Source organism: Triplophysa dalaica, chromosome 6, assembly GCF_015846415.1.
Source record: "Triplophysa dalaica isolate WHDGS20190420 chromosome 6, ASM1584641v1, whole genome shotgun sequence".
NCBI classification, from domain to species: domain Eukaryota; kingdom Metazoa; phylum Chordata; class Actinopteri; order Cypriniformes; family Nemacheilidae; genus Triplophysa; species Triplophysa dalaica.
The window spans coordinates 12,694,359-12,709,652 of NC_079547.1; positions in this window are offsets into that span (position 1 = coordinate 12,694,359).

The following is a 15,294-nucleotide window of genomic DNA, read 5'->3' on the forward strand; positions in this document are numbered from 1 at the left end:
TTCAACAACATTTGCGAATTATACATTTCACATCTAAATGACAGTGTGAAGTGTATGCATGTTTTCTGTGCGTACATTTGTTTGATGTATCACACGTACACGCTTTAAGAAATTATTGTAATGTTTATTTAGGACTGGATCTATGCAACCTTTTATAAATGTGGCCCCAGGTCTCATAATAATATTTTTTACAACCACTGGTGTTGCAGAGCTCACATTGGATGTGTGAAAGCGATAGTATCATGCTGCCAATCCTCTTCCTCACAACTTAGTTAGAAGAAAATTAAAAATACCATGGTATGTCTGATATACAAAAATACGTAGGAACAATTTCATCTTTAATATATTTAGCCTATGTGATGTCTGCTGTGTTTTAAAAAGTCACAATAGCTTCATGAATTCCTACAGTCTAATTTATAATAAAACAAATACCCAGGATGTTATAAGCTCACATTGGATGTGTGAAAGCGATAGTATCATGCTGCCAATCCTCTTCCTCAACTGACCAAAGCTTAATTTCACTTCATAGTCTTCAGAAAGACAGTTAAACTAGGCTATTAACAAATACATCAGGTTATATGCTGCACATGAAGGAAACACAATCCCTTTTCTGAAGAGATCTGCTCCTGAATGTATTTAAAATAACGTCATGCGAACTAGCAGCTGCGCGAGAATGGCCAAACACATCCATCTAGCGCGTGTTATGTTTGAATTTGTGATCAACAGTCTGGCAAGCAAATAAGAGGGGTGGGGGCCCACCGGGAGGCCAATCATCTTTCAGAGGGGGCCAGTTCCCCCATGGCCCCACTCCTGAAACCGCCACTGGACATTAAAAGAGCATCTTATTAGACATGCTTAGAATTGCCATGTGGGCTTTTTTAGCAGACTTAAAACATGACAGGGTGACAAGCTTCCATCTTGTAGTGTGTGCTAGGCTTAAAATTTCAACGCACCTTTCAAGTCCAGGTGAGTAGGCAGCTGTGTCACAGGGGTCTTACAGTCACAGAAGATCCTCAATGGGTCCTCACCCACCAGGCCCACATCTTTGCAGATGAAACACTCCAATTTATCCGCCCAAAAAGGAAGTTAGAGAGTTTTAACCCTGAACCCAGGGTAGGAGAGACAGACAGACCCTTTAAGTTAAAATAGGAAAAATCAGCTGTGAAAATTTCAATTACTGTCTGTTTCTCAGAGAAAGTAATTGAATGGATTCAGAAGACTTGGAATAAAGTGCAGAATAATTTAAGTGTTTACAGCATATATTTAGGGGTGCTAAAATGAAATGCAGGTAAGCTGATGCTCCCGTAAAAAGGGCTTAAAACCTGCTCTGTATTGGGTCCTTTTGAACTTTTGAAGCTGCAGTCCTCATTCATTTTAATTGCATCTCGTACATTTTACATTCTTGCTTTGATTTGCAATAAAAAGTTGGTTGGAACAAAATGAGTGCAAGTAAAATTGACAACATTTTAATTTCAGGGTGGACTATTTAAATTGACATTTGACTGGAACAAAGAGGAATATACATACAACCTGAGAACCTTCATTGCTTAATGTAATGCCGTGAAACAATTTACGTGTCTGCCAATTACAGAATATCTGTGGGCGTAATAAATGCCCATAATATTAGACATGCACTGGATAATTATTTGAAGATGGCAGGAGAGAAATACATTTTTCTTTTCTTCGATGCCCCACCTCACGCTAGCTGCTTATTTACCTGTCAGGTTGACATTTGTTACACCTAACAGTGACTGACAGAATTAGTTTTTGGCAGGTCATTAATGCGCTCATTCTCGCAAAGTGTTGCCACGGGTACAATCTGAAGAGAAAATTGCAAACAACTTTCAAAAACAGAGAACAAAACTATTAACAAAACAAGCAATCATGTCAAGTAATACTTACCTTGTAATTAAGAATTAATCAGCCATAAAGACCAATGCAGGGAAAATAATTATCTCAGCCTATTTTGTTGTGCAAAGTATTTATTAATAAATTAATTATGAACCATATTAACTAAGTCTCAGCACCTCTTATGAAGTCATCTATACAGCAGCATGCTGCCCATGAGCCACTCACTGTTGTCTCAAGGTTAACTTAGATATTGTCATGCTCAGTTTGACTAATACTGTATGTGCCTTTCATAATGCTTCCCTACAAATTTCTTCAGCTGCTTTGTCTGCAGGGTGTCTGTGGGTGGAGATGAGAGTCTCTACTGTTTCTACTGTGGAGGAGTGTTTTTCTGCTTTTTCTCTTCAGTCCCTGACTTCTTGGCTACTCGGTATTCGTCGCCATATACATCAAAGTTGTGTTATATGTGGAGATGGTGGTCTAGTGGGTTAAACCAAATCAAAAGGTTGCTGGTTCGATCCCAGCAGCCACCACCAGTGTGTCCTTGAGCAAGACACTTTACTCCACGTTGCTCCAGGGGGATTGTCCCTGTAATAAGTGTATTGTAGAAGTGTAAAGTAAGTCGCTTTGGATAAAAGCGTCTGCCAAATGCCTAAATGTAAATGTAAATGTAAGTGTGTTAGACAGTGAAGGCTAACCTCCAAGAGAAATGTAAAAGGATGATTTGTCTATAATATTCTACAATTCTATACAATACATAATACAAGGATAATACAAAACATATCTCTTTACTGAAACAATTATAGAACCATACTTCTAATTATTCGAAGGAAATATTCCCAGCTGTCTGTCAAATAGAATTTCAAGAAGTAAAATCATCATAATAAACACCCCATAGCTGTCAGGGTCATTCATTAGGAGGAAGTCATCCTGTCTGCTGTACGACCACATAAGTGATAGTCTTATCTTTAATGTGCTTATACGGGACATGCAAACATATGTTTATAATCATCCATTATTGAAAGCCAAATCTATGAGAAAGAGTGAAGTCAGAAACTGAAGATTTAATAATGGTTGAAGACACCAACAATTAAAGAGTACGTTTAGGTCAAGAGGTCTTGGCTAAGTTAAAAGTTTAAGGCTGACATCTGACTCTATAGCGGACAAACAGAACAGTCCTTGTACTGTAAAGTCACTTGGAGCACAATGACAAAATTCTTGTGAGATATAATGACATGACTTCTGAAATATGTTGTAATACTTTATACACTACCTGTTAACTTTATTAATATGAAGTGTCAATTTTATCTTAATAGTCAATGCATTATTTGATGTGGTGTTGTTGTATTTGTTGTTCTCTTTGAGGTTTTCAACATGCATTGACCAGGGTGGTGCTAGGAGTGGGCTAAGGGGCTGAAGCCCCGAATGTTTTTATTCCCATATTTTGCATCTTTTGCATACGCAAGTTTGTTATTTTAAATGTAGTTGCGTGACATGTGTGTCTCATAGAGAGTAACACAGCCGGCGCGTCCAAGTCATGTATGCGCTGAATATCAATTTTTCCTTTGCTGGAACATTCACAGCGAGCATAGCTCATGGTTGCTTAGCAATGGCAGACGCCACAACAGCGCAAGCTCCTGAGCGCTTTGAAAAACGATGGTTGCTCGATATCAACGTCACCACCACCAAGCATCCAACAACTTTTTCAAACTTTATTAAAAACATGTTCCCTGGTAAGTAATTACTTACCATCCACATTTTTTTTTGTGCCGATGTTGCACACATTAAAAAGAATACTGTGAAATTTACAGAAACTTGGAGGCTACAGTTGGCAAGTAAGTTGCTGTGATACATTCCACAGTAGTATCCTGACTGTAAATTTAATCACAGTAACTGTTAAATACTGTAATTCTTTATTACACTAATAATCACAGTTCTATAATTGCAACTAGAGTATGAGAATCATGTATTCTTTATCACACAAAATATTAGAGTAGTGTAACATGCATTACTGCATTATTTTTTGAGTACTGTGAAATAAAGACACCACATATTACACAAAATTACATTTATTGACTTACAACATTTCTCATTTGATAAATATAAAGGCATGTATTCTTTTGTATTTTTTCATCCTGTAAACATAATTTTTTTTTTTAACTTAAAATTTGAAATGTATAAGACACAATCATTTATAATACACAATATATATATTCCAAGTTTATAATAAAACAATTATAAGAAAATATATATACAATATATCATTAAAAAAATTAATTGTGAGTGACTCTTGTCCTGAATGTTTTTCCTGAACTGGAGTCGTCCGCCTGGACTGAAGTCTTTATCCCTGCAGTGAAAGACAAAAGAAGAGTGATGCATCCCAATTTGCCTATTTATAGTATGCACTTAAATTATGTACTGTTTTTGTTATGAATAAATACATTTCAGTGTGTAGCAAAACAATATGCACACAATGGATCATACTAACACTAACTTCTAGCAAACTCAATAAGATAAAATTAAAATAAAATTATTAAAATTACATAAAGTTTACAAACAAACAGCAAAATAAGCTTGATGTAAACACACTCCAGTATTTCAGTATCAAGAACCGCTTATCAAACAAAAAGCATAAATTTTAATATTTTAAATTTACCGTGGTTTTGTAATTGTTAATGACTAAAACAGTTAGGGATTTGCAAACAATAAATACATATGACAAAAGAGTCATTTTTAAAGGATTTGCGTGTTATTGATAATCTTAAATGAAAAAGGAGAAAAACTTTTTTTTAGTTCACACGTGATGATTTGATTGAGTAGACTTAAATACATCTCTTCAGGTTGAAGGGTCTAATATAGTCTTAGTCGCTCAAGTTCAGTCTTTTGAAAACATCCAAAGTTCAGATCGGATCCAAATTTAGCATCACCAGACAGTTGTCACCCCACGCAGCCCCTGTGCGACTCTCCTTAGGAAATTAACGAGTTCAGGTAAATTGGTCGTTGTTTGTTGTGTGCAGTGAAAATGTGGCTCAAGTCCCCGATAACTCACACAAGAACCACTTAACTAACCATACTTCACATATACTAAACGTAAACATATCTTCTTTGGTGTAATTTTTTAGAATGTAAAAACTAATGGATCAATTTTTTTTCAATATTATACATGTTCTTAAAATGTTGTCTTTTATTTTGCATATCCTTATTAAAACTGTAACATTATTTTATCTGAGATTCAACAGTACCAAAAAACAATCAAACAGGAAGACTTCAATATTAGAAATTACCAAACGACAACAAAATAAACACAATACATGTAAATCTTTCCACTTTTTATTGCTCACATGAAAAAGCTTGCACGTGTGGCTGTTTACCGACCCTTAGGCAGACATAATGTTACCTTGCATCTTTTCATGTGCGTGATTTTTTTTCTCAATTGGCACAATGCTGTTTGACAAGCATAAAAAGTTTAAGTCATGTCAAATAGAAGTTAATGCTCTACCTTGACAGTAAATGTGGTTTTTTTGTGCAGTACATTTTTGTGTGTAGGCGTGTGCTCACATTGCAGCAAGCGAGAGGAAGTGTGTGCCACTCAAGCTGTGCAGTAATGAGAAGACTAACACACACGTCTCATCCCATGACTGAGAAATGACCCTTTCCTCCCTCTCTTTTTCTCTCATCAGATCCTCCCTCGCTCAGTGAGGTGTTTATTTAATGCCACTGTGACTGAAGCTTTTCTTAATTATGTTAAATACTGTCAGCCTTGATCAGACTCCACACTTAGCAATCACAGGTCCTCCCCTTACCCCCATCAGAGAGGGCCGCACACATATGCGTACACACACGCTAATGAGTACAGACACAGAAGTGCTAATGAAGGCACTCGTATGTTAATTGTGGAGATACACAAATGCTGACAGATCAGTTTAGTCTAACTAACCCAAAAACATTATAAACGTATGACGAAATAAACATTTTTAAAAGTAACCATATTGACTTAAGAAATTAGTTAATTTCAAAAATGTTATATGACAAAAAGGTCAGAGGGTTACTTAACTCAAAGGACAACATTGACATTATTAATGATATAATGTAGTAAATTCATAAAATTATCCATAAAATACAAGAGGCTGTATCAGTATATTGTTAACAAAACCAAGGATGTACGAGGTATTGTTGAAAGGCATTATGTTGATAAAACATCTGAAACAATTTGTTATAATAACATGCAGAAATGTTTATCCATCTTATATTTATTTTAAAATAAAATCATTAAAGATCAACCTTTCTTTACAAGATATAATCACTGACAAATAAACTGTAACAGAACATTCTTATGTCATGCCCCATAAAAAATGACTGATGGGTTTTGTACAGTGATACAAATAAAACCCTTGGAGAAAATGACTGTGTGCTTCTCAGTTGTGTTTTGTTCTGTTTTGGTGTTGTTCCATGTTCCTGTTTGCATGTGTTCCTTCATTTATTTCTATGGTTGTTAATTGCCCCACACCCACTCATCCCGCCCATCACTCCTTCATATCTGCTGGTCTTCCCTCCTGCGACTCCACAGTGGAGCACCGCCCTGGCTGATCTCTGGGTATCCATTTGCTAAGGGCTCCTCTTCCTTAAAATAACCCCTGTTCTTGTCATTATGTTGGTAAATAGTACATAACAATATGCTTTACAGGGGGGAAATAATTTAGAGTTCAAGTTGTAACCGCAAAGTTGTCTTATTTTTATAGAATAGATTCATTATCTGTTACCCATGGTTTGACAGAAAATTGCGAATACAAAGACCTCAATACAATAGTTTATCACAATCTATTTCTCAATGGATCCGCCAAGGAACATGGTTGCTTTGAGAATATTATAATATACAGTACAACTCTGACAGACTTGTCAAATGATTTATTCACAGACCTCAGCTTTCATGCATACACGCCAGCCTTGTACAACTGTGACATTTTAATTAACAAATTACTGATAAAAAGAAAGAGAAAGGTATCGCTCACCTCCGCCACCTATTTGAAAAGGATACAATCTTCCAAGATTTTAACCAAAGGTTGCATATGTGTAATGGAGTCCAATATTTCAGGAAATAAGAAAAAAGTATTAATATATCAATGAATGGCAGTTTTTAAATACACCTATTTTACATTCAATTATTTATCACAGAATATCACAGACCATAAACTGCAAATAGAATGCTTAAGATGAATGCTTAGTATCAACTTACAAATGCTATCAAATGTACCTTATATACAGTGTTGGGTATGTAACTCCGAAAAAAGTAATTAGTTACTAATTCAACGGTGTAAATAGATTACTGTACAAATTACTCTCTCTAAAAGTATACTGTTTCATATATTACAAAGTATTTAGTATGAATTGCATATGAAATAACTGTAATTAAATTACAGAAAAAATAAGGGTAATACCATTTCAACTAATTAAATTACTGTAACTAATTACTTGGTAACTGGTTACAGCCAATACTTATATACAGATCATTGTTATTCTGTCGCCGCCATACGTTGTCAAACAATGAAACAACTACTAAACAGCACAGTTGCTTAAGAAACACAAAGAAGTATTTGTGTTATATTGTCTGTCATGATTCCGCTATCATGTCATGTTTATTCTTATTCTTGCAGCGGAGTCATGACTAAGCCTAGGGTTTTGTGTGAGAAGGACATGGCATGGCTTAGATATTGGCTGTCATGCGCCTTCTCGTGTCTCGTCTATGGCCCCGCCCCTCTCGTCTCCACGTTAGCTTCCCTTGAGTGTTTTATTACCCAAACCTGCCTATTGTAATTATCCTTTGTTCGTCTCCCCATTTAATGCCCTTGTATTCTCTGTCTTGTGCTCGTTGGTTACTTGTAACTTTGCTCGTCTGTACTGCTGTACCCAGGATTTATACATACGCTGTGTCCCAGCGTTTCTGCTCCAGCACTCTGTTCCTGACAGTTTTTGTTACCCTACGTGAGTTTTTCGTTCCTGTTTGGCTGTCTTTGTTTATCCCCTGTATTTTACCCCATTGTGGGTTTTTGTTTTGTGTTTATTAAAATCTTTTGTTACCCCGTACCGCTGCCTGCATTTGGGTTCTTCTATCACCACACATTTCGTGACATTGTCATGTAATTTACAACATGATTTGTTTACGAATTATTTATTACATTATTTTAGATATTTTTTATTTCTGTATTGTTTTGTGTCAGCACCATGGTGATACTGTAGTGAATACATTTTCATACATATTTCATTGTGTGTGTGTGTGTGAGGGAGAGAGTTTCTGTGAGTGTATTTGAATATTCCTTCTCAAAGAGACACATCTCCAATCAGCCCTGAGCAATTCATGTCCTTCCCTAAAACATCAATTAAAGATGGAGTCTTGAGTGATGACATTCCCTGTATTAATCGTATCATGTGTCATAACCTGCTCTCTTGGCAGTAGAGCGGCATCATTTGAACACATTAAAGTTGGCTGTTGTAAAAATTTCAAATTACCTTATGGGCTAAAAGAGTACACTAATTAAATAATATCAAAGTCTGTGTATAACATCAGGGATACAGTAGCCTATGTATAAATCATTACATTCTGTGATCATTTCTTCCCTTAGCACCAGAGCGGTGTGGCATTACACAGATTTAATTCACCACAAGCTATGTTTTCCTGGTAATTTCTTGATTTTGGAATTTCCCTGACCCACCCATCCACTCATCCTAAACTAATCTAAACATTAGGGCTTCTTTAAAAGTTTCTACATTCACAAAACGTTTAAGTTCATCCCAGTCATCTCTTTTAATTTCCTGTCTTCATATGAATGTGTAGAAAAAAGTATTTGGCTTGTCCCCTCTCAGTACAGATTGAGTTCAACAAAGATGTGTCTACACAGCAACAGGGACGAGCTATAACATTTCACAGCTGTTTCATCAGCTTTTAAAGCTAGCAAACAAACACACAAAAAGGGTGACTGCCGAGTCATGTCTCAGAGAGATAACAGAGAGAAAGAATAGAACATACAGAAGTGAGTCCAGAGATGTTATAAACCAAAGATTTTCCTTTGGGGAATTCCGGATATTTGCAACCAATGTGTTCTATATTGCTTTTCTAGCATCACTTCAATGGCCCAAATTACCAATAAAAATTTCTTGAAATTCAATCCTAATTCACAGGAGATAATCACATACTATAAGGCAAGGACAGAAATGAACATAGCTGGGTTCTGAGTAAATATTTGAGGTTTGCTTTTCTTCTTTTTTATAAAGCGGAGTGTGAGTGGATAATGCACACTTATAATTTTGGGTGGAAATGAATGCCTTGTGGGTCCAAATCTAGGCGGATAACATTTGTAAATTGAATTTTCTTCTCACAATTATGGGGTGGTCGGTGTAATATTGCTGCACCTTGCCTGAAACACCTGTGTATGGTACTGCAGTTCAAGATAATAATAAATAAATCACTCAAATAATAGTGCTCATTCTTTAGCCTAATACATAAAATCATATCATTTATAGAAAGTCAGACATTTTGAATAATGACTGATAAATCAAGCATAGTTCTGGCAGGTCACGAAAGTCTAGCTTGCATCAGCCGATCACATTAGGTGCAGCTAATCAACGTTAAAGGTACAGTTTGTTACAATTTGCAGTAAAATATCCCAAAACAACTTGGCCAGTGTTATATATTTTTCAGTACTTACAATATCTCAAATCTTTCCAACTACTTGTAAATCTAGAGAAAATCGTTACTTTAAATTGTGACACAGTGCCTGGCAATCGCCTATCAATGGAGTCATATCATATCTGCGTTACCCTTTGTTACCACCTTTACTGACGTAGAAACATAGGATTTCTCGATCCCGTCCGATTGATGGCCATCCAACAGATCCCATCATTCCACGCTACTTCACAGCATCATCAAGCTACGCCATTGTTGTTGTTTTGAATGTGCGTCCTCTAACAGCGGATTACACAAACTGAGGCTTTGACCAATAGTCATACAACACATACTAGACCGCGTCCTATTTAAGTTGCCTTTCTCTGCTCCTTATCAGCTGCCTAATCGTGCCGCATTAAAATCACACCTCCAGCCCTATCTCCTGCATATCTGCCTTTATCTGTCGGATCATTTTAATTTAATCCTGTTACGCATCATGAACTGTTTTAGTTCCCCAGGTGGGGAACATGTATTGCTGCGCTCCCGCTCTGTCCATGCAAGGCGGAGAATTTGCCCAGAACAGTTTCATTCCGCCAACCTTGAATATTGATATTGTTTAAATATTTGACGACAGTGGTCCTGACAGAAATGAACCATTGAAAATACATTTTGCCTAAATAGATTATTTCTTTCACACACAGTAGTATCTACACAATACCTGGTGCAAGTTCTCCAACAGACTGCCGGCAGTCCTGAGTCTCATATAATTCGGCTAATATCTGAAGGGTATAGAATGTGTCTGAAAGACAGCTTCCATCATCATCTTTAGCCTGTGGGACAATTGCTATAATAGCAATCATGTCTTTGATTCAACCATGGTTTTCCAGCTCACATGTCTTTCGATTATGAGCTTTAACCATAAGCTTTGAAGCCCAAACCTAGGCCCATGGCACCATTTCCTCTGTGAGATACAAAGGAGCAACCTGTCATCAGAGTACTCATCTCAAGCTCTTACAAACTGCTGTCTCGGAGTCTGCTGTCTGTCTCATCTCAGCTCTAGATGAACAGTCTAGCCTTAGGTCTTACAGATAGCCGCTTACTGGGCCGGAAATCCTTTTAATTTCACATACAGACTTTGATTGGGATGTTGTAGTGCTTTTTTAAGCAGTTTTTTTGACTGACCAGGCAAACATGGCAATTTATCTTTAGATGTGTAGCATCAGTTGATATATTACAGGTCTTTTATTATGCTTTTTTTCATCCTAATTCTGTCAGACTTGGGTTGAACCAGATTTATAATAAGGCAACAGTGCTTTGTCGCTATAGGCAGCACTGCGAAATTTGAGCTCTTCAAGAGGATCATAGACAGTCGTCTTCTTTAAAGGTATGGTGGTCATTCACAGTTATGTGTTTGTTAAACACAAAATTCCATAACAGCCCTAATAAAGAGATGATGGGAGATTTTAAATATGAGAGAGTGCATGAGCATGTTTTTGGCTGTCCATTGATTGTACAAATGTAAGCAATTTAGAGAGTCTCCAGTACTGTGCAAAAGTCTTTTTGTGTGATTGTGTGTGTTCCAAACAACAGCTGCAGTTTGAGTTTGTACAGTATAAATCCCCTGGAAACTCCCTTCACAACAGAGTTGACACTCCACCATCTTTCTCTCTCTGTCTCAGCTTTTCCAACAATCACACTCTGTCTTTTTCATTATCTCTATGTGCTTCTCAGTTTGTTTCACGCTCTCCCCATCACTCTGATTGAATATAACATCACTGTCTCTAAAAAACACTGCATTGATGCTTGTGTAAGGATTAGGAAGAATAATTCAAATTGATTTTAAGGGCCTCTATATTCAAACCCCAATTAAAAATAGATTTTCAAGCATTGCTATTTTCATGTGATCAGAGTTCAACGAGAGATTCAGGTTGTATTATTCAGTTATTTCTGTACTTATGAGCTTTCTTTTCCACAAAATAAAAATGGAACCTTTTTTTGTATATTTGTTTTATCTTTTCCAAAAAAACACAAAAGCAAGAGCATCCAAAATCCAGATTATATGCGTTTTACAATTAGAGAGAATTTTATTTATACAGTATATATATATATATATATATATATATATATATGTAAAGAATAATAATAATAACTAAATACATAAGCATTTTGAGTTGGGACTATATCTATTCAATCGTACGATAAATATAACGATTTTTTTATTTCTCATACACCCATTCTAGTGCAAAACATAACATTTTTGTATCTCAACTTACCAGTTATTGGACATAAAAAAGGATAATAATAATGATAATAGTAATAATAATAGTCATAATAAGCAGTGATTAAATACAACCCACAAAGGGATTTTTTTATAAAAAAAACATATACTGTAATTAGTGACAATCTGCAATTATTGCCTTGAAAGGGTAGTTTATCAAATAAAAATTCTGTCATCATGTATCTCATGTTATTTAAAACAGAGTCAAAATAGAGTCTTTTTTCAGTGGAACACAACATAACATATTTTGAGAAATGTCTTTTTTGTGTTTATACAATGGACAGGGGCTTGTTTTGTATTCTGCAGATCATGTCATAGAGGTAAGTAAATGATAAACGCATTTTCACTTTTGTGTGAACTTCAAGAATCTACTTCTACTAGGTCAAACCCTAAAACATTAATTTTCACATTAACATTAAAACCCTTTATCTTAAAAAAATGCTTTATCTTACAACAAAAAGTAACTACTTTTCTAGGTTAACTGACAAACAGTGTATCCCACATAAAAAAACATTTTTGTATAGTGAATGTTTACAGTACAACTGCAGATTCAGAACAAAATGAAGTGAAATGAGGTGAAACAGCAGTGCATGTTAAATGAGAGGAGGACTCTGGGTAATTTACTCATGAACATATCAGGTCACATTCACCAATTATTTTCTCTCCTAAACAATGTGGTTGGGATCCTCTCTCCTTCCCCTTAGTTCAGGGTGCATTCTCTTATTACCATCATTATGGCAAGCCCTGGGGCCCTTTTCACACGTTACAAAATAGACTCATCTAAGCAGCTCCAGAAAACAATGGAGCAGCATTGAAAAAATAAACAAGTTGCAAGTCAATCGGCATACAGCTGACAGACATGTCTTCCGCGATCCATGGCTCCTATAATTAACTGTCAACTGTCTGAGTCTCTGTATGTGTAGCCTCCTAATACAAGGTTAGCGGTGAAGTAACTAGGTGGAGTCAGTCTCCAAACACCGTGTGACAGGGAACAAAACAACCCGATGGATGTCAGTGTTGTTACTGTTTATTTTACATGAGTAGAGATGGAGAAAACGAGATATGCTATCATGCTAAACACACCATTTTGGTGTTCCCTTCCATGCCTTATGCACCCAGCTGAAGAAAACACAATATGTTGTGTAAGTGGGAAGGTTTCAAATATTCATGACTCCAAAAAGACTTAAAATAACAGGTCTTTTAAGCATTTCGGTGTGTCTTTAGGGCTAGTGACAGGTTTTTAAAAGTAAACACAAACTGTGTAAGTTTTCAGGGAACAGCTAGCTAGTCTGAGATAATCAGACCACCCCATCAACCTTTTAGGGATGGCCGGTTCGCGGACCAATCGTTCTTTTGAGCCGGTTCTTTTCAGTGAACCAGTCGATCTGGTTCACCAAATCGGACTGAACCATTCTAAACAGTTCGCGTCTCCAATAAGCACTTAATCACAAATTGATTGAAGTACTCATTTTCTGGTGTGTCTGACAGTCCCTCTGACTCGAAATAAACCATTTTGTTATTCAGTTAGTCACAGTACTGAACTGAACTGAAGTGGGTGAAGAGGGAACTAATAAGCACGAGCAGCTGATACTGTGCTGTACACACTGAACCGGGAGCCGTTTCCTTCGGACACGTTCGATTGAGAACCAATGATACCGCGCATGCGTGAAGCAAAAAAAGCTTTTAGTCAGATATTTCCACAAACATAATAGGTGTAATACTATGAAACACATTGGAAATATGTTTAGGACTTTATTACTGCATTGTCACTGTATGCAGTGATATGCAGCGCCCTTTACGTTCGTGTCACTGTTAAAACCGGTTGCAACAGCTTTCGATTCAGCAGTTCACTAAACCTAGAGCCGGTTTCTTCGGACACTTTCGATTTAGAACCGATGAGCTGGATAGTGACTGAGCATGTGTGATTCATCGTGTGGCCATCGAACAGTGTGGATAACTGATGCTGAACCGAGCAGATAATATTATGGAAAACATATATAATACGTTTATATAATAACAAAGCAATCGTATAGGATTGTGCCTGGATCATATAGATTCTGGAAAACGCTGATGAAGATTAATTATATACTTTATGTCTTTAAGTCTTAAAATATCCTAGTTTGCTGCAAATCACTGTGCCGTAATTTGGGTGCTTTAGTTGCAAAACTGTAAGAAACGTGTAAGATCATGATGATGAATTTTTAACTGATTGATTAATGATTTATAAATGTTGTGCTGACTGTTGCGCCAGGGCGAGTGACGTCATTACGTAAAAGAATCGATGAACCGGTTCATTGAAATGAACTGTCCGAAAGAGCCGAACTTCCCATCACTTTTAGAAGATGTCACGCAAATAGGTTTGTTCTGATTGACGATACTATAGTGTATCGACGATCCTCAGACCTATCGGCGATAGCTGATTCCCTAAACGATAGTAGGCTGTTGGCTAAAATATGTTGCAAATAAATATTACAGACATGCATTGCGCATTTCTTCACGCAAGAGAGCTTGCAATGCACGCTTTACCTTGCGCCAAAGAGAGTTTATAATGCGCGGGCTTTGAGTTTTCAGTGCACGAGAGCAAGTGATGCGTCTGAGTTTTATCGGGCTTTCCCTCAAGCCAGAGAGTTTATAATGTTCAGTTTTCAGTGCAAGAGAGAGCTTGTGATACGCACACATCCGGCTTTTCCTCGCAGGAAGTGCTATACGCGTTTAAAATCAAGTAATAACAGCGCATGCGGGCATCAATGACGCATTTGGATGAATGATATTGAATTATAGCAATAAATAACCTTTCTCTTGTTTAAAGGTTGCGGTGGTAAGTAACAGTTTTGCGAACTGCCCTGAACTTAAACTCTGATAGAATGCAAATTTAAGTAACACGTGACCATTTTCTAGACAAGTAAAGCTTCTGTTTATGTCAACAAATCCAGCTTGTCATGGATAATTAAGTAATTGCCCCGCCCCTCAAAACTATCGTGTATCGGCGATCCACAGGCTGGCGAAAGAACGTTCTGACTAGAAAATATCGCCCCACATTACACCACTAAACATAAATTCCACTTGTAGGGGAAGTATCGTTTTGAGAGCTGTGAGTTTACTTTAACAAAGGTCAATTTAACTCTTTCTTGTGCCGTTACATTTTTTCATAATTGATTTAATAAGGGATATTTTTCCTACTCTCTGAGCAATTTCATGCCTACAGCAGTTTCCTACCAACAGTACCAATCAAGCAGTATTAAGATAAAATATCTAGCCTACACTCAAGTTATTTCTACCCAGTCAAACATGGACATTAACCCAGCAAATGGTTTATATTTGACCCAACATTTTGGGTTGAAACATAGGATTAATTTATAGCCCAACTGTGTGGTTTGTCCATTGCTGACCCAACGGTGGGTAAAAATTACCCCGGCCTTTTAAGGGTGTACAGGCTCAATGGGGTTAGGTTTGGGGTTAGAGCCTTGTCATCTCCATCCAAAACTTTTGGCCTTCTGGTGCTGTTCGTTGA